Source organism: Nannospalax galili, unplaced genomic scaffold, assembly GCF_000622305.1.
Source record: "Nannospalax galili isolate Female #2095 unplaced genomic scaffold, S.galili_v1.0 scaffold514, whole genome shotgun sequence".
Lineage (NCBI taxonomy): Eukaryota > Metazoa > Chordata > Mammalia > Rodentia > Spalacidae > Nannospalax > Nannospalax galili.
The window spans coordinates 2,101,551-2,107,072 of NW_008336076.1; the positions used below are offsets into that span (position 1 = coordinate 2,101,551).

General features: G+C 37.9%; 1 pseudogene; it reads right to left on the reverse strand.

Moving 5' to 3' along the window:
- Positions 1–1,409: 1,409 nt before the first annotated feature.
- LOC103732348 lies at positions 1,410–3,169 on the reverse strand (annotated as a pseudogene).
- Positions 3,170–5,522: the final 2,353 nt, after the last annotated feature.

The window sequence follows — 5,522 nt, forward strand, 5'->3', positions numbered from 1 at the left end:
TACATAACAAGCAACAATGCCAGATAGGAGATACCTTCTTTTGAGTTGTTGGCTAGTGTGGCCCAAGGGACTCCCAGATAGTAACCCAGCATAGAACTGGGAAAATGAACAACTGACCCCAATCTTATCTAAAGGAGTATTGACAACTGATTGCTGCTAGATGAGGTACAGCTGACCTTCCTGAAACAAAGACCTCTAGATAGGCTGACTAGATTCACCAGATGGACAAGTAGTGGGGAATGCCTGGGGGTGCCGACAACACAGTGGACAGTAGCAGGAATAACAGAGTATAAAGGCTCTAGTGGGGGGCACTATGGGAGGGTACCACCTGGGAAGTGGGTGTATAGATGAATAAGATGATTTGGGATGTTCTGTGTAATATACACACATAAAATCAACAAATTTTAAAAAATGAATTATATTTGAGGAGGAAGCATAAAAATTTATGTCATGCTAATTAGTAGAGGTGATGAACATTACCACTGAAATCTACCCAATGACTTTATAGACATACACAGGTGCCAAGGATCCGAATGCAACCAACTATGACTAGTTATAATCAAGATACATATAGATTAAAGACACATGCACCAACATCTCAGTGTTATTAGCAAAAAAAATGAGTCTTTCTGTAAGAAACAGTATATTTTAAAATGAAGTGGAGATCTTTCTTAAAGGTTAAAAACTCACCCAATTTTATGTCTCACAGGGTTTATATTGAGTTCAATATTATATAACTGTATTAATTCAACAGTGAACCTAGAAACTTACAGCCACTTGTGTAACAGTACTCTTGCTCTGGCGTGTGTTACTGAATATGTTAAATCTGAAATGCTTCTTCCAATCATGTAAAAGATGTAGAAGAAGAAACCACTTGGAACTCTAATAGAACCCTTGAGAACCACAGTTGACATTTCCAAGTAAACATGAAGTAAACACCAAGAAGCATGAAGTAACTACAGGCATGGAAGCTGGCACTGCCCACTAGGCAGTGTTTACATGACAGTTTGAAGAAGACGAAGGTTCTGTTTTATCAGGTTATTAATAAGGAAAATACACAAGCTCTCATCAACTCACAAGAAGAATCTATGTGCAATTCCTGGAAGCCAGAATATAAAGAAGTGTTGGGACTTTTTCTAAACGAAGACCACCTTTGTCAGCTGAACTACATTAACAGTGAAAATATTTCTTAAGTTGGGTGATGATTGTGGGTGATTTGTTAATATTTCCATTCACTGTTATTTAAGAGTAAGAAAGTTGGGCCTGGGGGTATAGCTCAGAGGCATAGCACTTGCTTTGCATGTGTGAGGCTCTAGGTTGGATCACAAGCACTACAAAAACAGTCAAACTATAAATATTTTTTTTTATTTTGCTAGTTTTTATTTATGAAATAGAACTTTTACTTTATTCTATCTAACATTCTCTTCAGAGGTAGACTTTGTTTTGATTTCAATGAGTTCTTCTACTACTCAAGCCAGAACACTTTAAATCCAAACAAATATGAAAAGAGCTGAATTTAGGACCTTAAGTTGCATTTCAGGAGGCATATTAGTGATCTCTTGTCCACTGACAGAGAACAAACATCCTTACACATTGGGGCTACTAGGCTATTTCCTAGGCTGTTTTTAATTTCTGCTTCATAATGTGCTTTTGACTTATTAAGTCCTATATGAAGTGGCTTTAAAAAATTATTCTCAATCTTTCTAAGTTCTGTCCATAATCCAGTTTGATTGTCATTTTCATTATCTTTGATAATCAAATATCTCAATAAGTTTAATGAAGCCATAATCCTATCTGAGTTCTGTAGTAAGTCTGTTTCAGCACCCTCTGGGAGAAACAGTATCAAGTCTAACAGAGATACAAACTGTGGTCCTGCAAACCATTTATTATATGTTTCCTTAAATGACAGGTCAATCTGATTTTTGATATTTTGAGTAACAAAGGCCTCCACATCTGAGTGATTGCTTGTATTCAATAAACACCTAAATAGTGTGTATTTGCCTTGTGAATCCAACTTGTCAATATACAGCTGAAGCATAGCTAAACCTTTTTTCCACAATGTCTCAATGGGGCAAAGTGTCATTATTTTGACTAACTCCAGAGGTACTGTAAGAAAATTCTTGATTTCTAAGTACTGATAAAGTAGGCTGTTGTCTTCTAGTCTCAATAAACCATTCTCCAGAAGTTCCAATCCTTTGGAGAAAGCAGGCTCTTCTGTTCTTTGCAAAAACACTTCAATATGCCCATGTTCAACTGCAAAAGGTATGATGGACTTAAGACCATTGGAAGCTGATCAATACTGATGCCCTGAACAAATAGTAGATAGGCCAGAGACACCATAGAGTCTGCTAATTGTCTGTCTTCCTCTTCCTCAAATTCACGATAATCCCAAATCCTTTTTTTTCATTCCATGATTAAGAATAATTTTGGGAAAAGGGTGTCCAATTGCTGATAAAAATCCTGTTATTTCAGATGCAAAACACCTTAAAGGGTCATTTTCAACTTCTTCAGACTATTCAAGGAATTATGCTGTCAGCAAAGGGCATTTCAAGCTTTTGAAACAAAATTTCAGTAATTCATCCTTTAGCTTTTCATTTTCTTTGTTTTCTTTATCATCAGTTACTTCTTCCACAAAAGGTTTCATGAATTCTATTAAGGCCTTGCAACACTGACAAAGGCCATAGTCATCTGCCTGTATTTCTTCTTTTGAGTTTGGAACAGGAAGATGAGATAGCTGACTCCAAAGTGTAGACAATGCTAATCCAACTGAATATGCCTTGTTGTTAGGAAGTTTCTGAATCACTGTCTGTAATGGTTGAAGTAATAGAAGAATAATGTGGGATATCTGTTTTCCAGAGGGCTCTTCAATCAGCTCCAGCAAACCCAACAACAATTCCTTTGGATTACATAACTATAAAAGTATTCGCAATTGAACCTTTACCAATACATCAATTGTCAGAAAGTAGTTTCTTCTTTTATCTTCTTCATTCCTCAAAAGGCATCGAACAACAGGACCAACAAGATTCCAGACCATAGACTTGATGATGATCTTATTCCTCTCCTCTTGAAAGATTTCTAATAGCTGGTTTATATGCCCTTCTTCTATGCATCTCTGGCCAGCTAACTGAAACAGACCAAAATCTTCTTTTTTAAAATTATGTTCTTCTAGGATTTACCACCAGACCTCACGCTTCTCTCCACAGCCTCCACGCAGACCTTGCTCCTGTCCCACCCCGGACCCTGCTCTCACTATAAATAATTTAAAAAAAATGAAAAACTAGAGAAAATTAATGAGACTTTTCTTGGCTTTTAGAAAAATGATTATAGTAGAAGGAACAAGAAAGTGGCGTCTCAAGGGATAACGTTGATCTCCATCCAATGTGCTTTCCACCTGGGCCTTGGCTCTCCTACCCAGGCCTGTGGGTTTCTTGTAGCCACAAAATTGTGTCAGTAGCTGCAGTCTGAATTGAGCCTTTTTGTACTTCTGCACACTGAGAAAAGGGTGCTCAGGCACAGTTTGGAGAGGGAGTTGTAGCAGCTCTGAAACATTATAGATATGTGAGAAAAGAAGAAATTACATATTTTAATTTGAAAAAAATAATACAGTATAATATAAAAACAGACATATGATCTAAGACCTCCCTAGTCATGCATATTTGGCTATGTTTACAGTACCACACATGAGTTTCCTCCTATTGAGTGGGCTTTAAGTCCAATTAGGTAGTTGTCGATTATCCCCACAATAAAGTCCCACTAATGCACCAATGTTGTTTGTTGTGCCAGTCACTGATGTGATTTTTAGGCCTTGAAGCTGGGGTTGGACCATTGATTGATACTCTTCCTTACCAGCTTGTGTAGTGCTCTCAAAAGCATTGAGAACTGGCCTTCAGGGAGGTAGCTTCCAGGTCAGTTCCAGCTCCATTATCCCAAATCCTGTGTCCAAAGTTATGTCCTGTCATTAGCAATAGGGTCTTACCTTCAAGTTCTGAGAGTCCATCACGGACTGTGACAATAGCCTGTGCAATTTTGAGAGTCTCTTGGGATACTGTGGCCAACAACTCGAAAGAAGGTTTCCCCTGTCTGGCACTGTTTCTTGTTATGTAGCCTTCAGCTATACACATGGACTCATGTAGAAATATTGTATGTGCAATTTATCAGTATGTTTTTGGACTAATCCCTAGGCAAATGTAATTTCTTACTATATGCAAAATATGAATCCTTATATTTACAGACAAGTATCCCAGCCACTACTTGCAAAGAAGCTTCTTGGGCAACAGACAGAGACTATTACAGAGTACAACAATTGGTCACACACAAACATTGTCTGTGAATTGTCCCAGCCTAAGTGGCACATCTACAATGTAACCTCTACAACTAAGGCTCATGGAACATAGAACAAGGGTTAAAGAGTAATTCATCTCTCAATTCTCATCAATGAAGCTTTTTCATGCAACAGAGGGCCAGGAACACAAAAGTTCACAATGGCCAAAAAATGGAAAGTAAGAGTCTGCAGAGTGTGGGTCCTTGGACAGGACTCCTATATTAAACTCCACCCATCCAGGGCTCAGGGACCATTGCAGAAGAGGGGGTAGAAAGACTGTAAGAGCCAGGGAGGAGGTACAGGACCATATGGAAATAGAATCCTACAGGCTTCTGGGATCTTGTTCATATGAACTTACAGCAGTGGTGTCAGCATTCACAAGACCTGTGGATACCCAAGCAGACAAAACCCCAGCACAGAACTGTGGGAATGGGCAACACACCCCAATCTTAGTTGAAGAATTATTGGCAGCCAATTACTGCTGGGTGAGGAAGAGCTGGTCTTCTTAAAGGGAGGGACTCTAGATAGGCTGCATAGACCCCAGTGGATTAATTTGCACTGTGGGATGTCTGGGGACACTAACTTGACATAATAGGTCTTAACACAAATGATGGAATGTATGAATTCCAGTGGGGTGGTGGACTATGGGAGGGTGCCAGTGGGAAAAGGAGTGTAAAGATAATTAAGATGATTAAGATATTCTGTATGAAATATGCAAAACTTCAATTAAAAATTTACAACCCCCTATATATATGACTTAATGGACCAGAATTTAGAGTATACTCATATTTATGGCAAATTGCTGTTCGACACGAGTGTCAGGGAATTTAATAGGCAAAAAAATAGTGTTTTCAACAAATGATATCAGGATAGCTGTTTGTATGTATGCAAAATAATGAAGTTGGGGCCTTCCTACTATATAACACACAAGTAGTAACTTTAAAATGTAGCAAAAACCTAAAAGTGAGAAAGTCAACTGAAACTCTTAGAAGAAATATAGGAGCAAACATTTGTGACTTAGGAATGGCTTAGAAAAATTATTTCTTAGGTATGATACCAGCTTCACAATTGCCCCCCCCCAAATCTATTTCATTAAAATTAAAACTTCTGTGATTCAAAGATGCCATCAAGGATGTGATAAAATATTTGAAAATTCTAAATCAGATAGGGAACTTTTATATAGACTATGTAAATATTATTA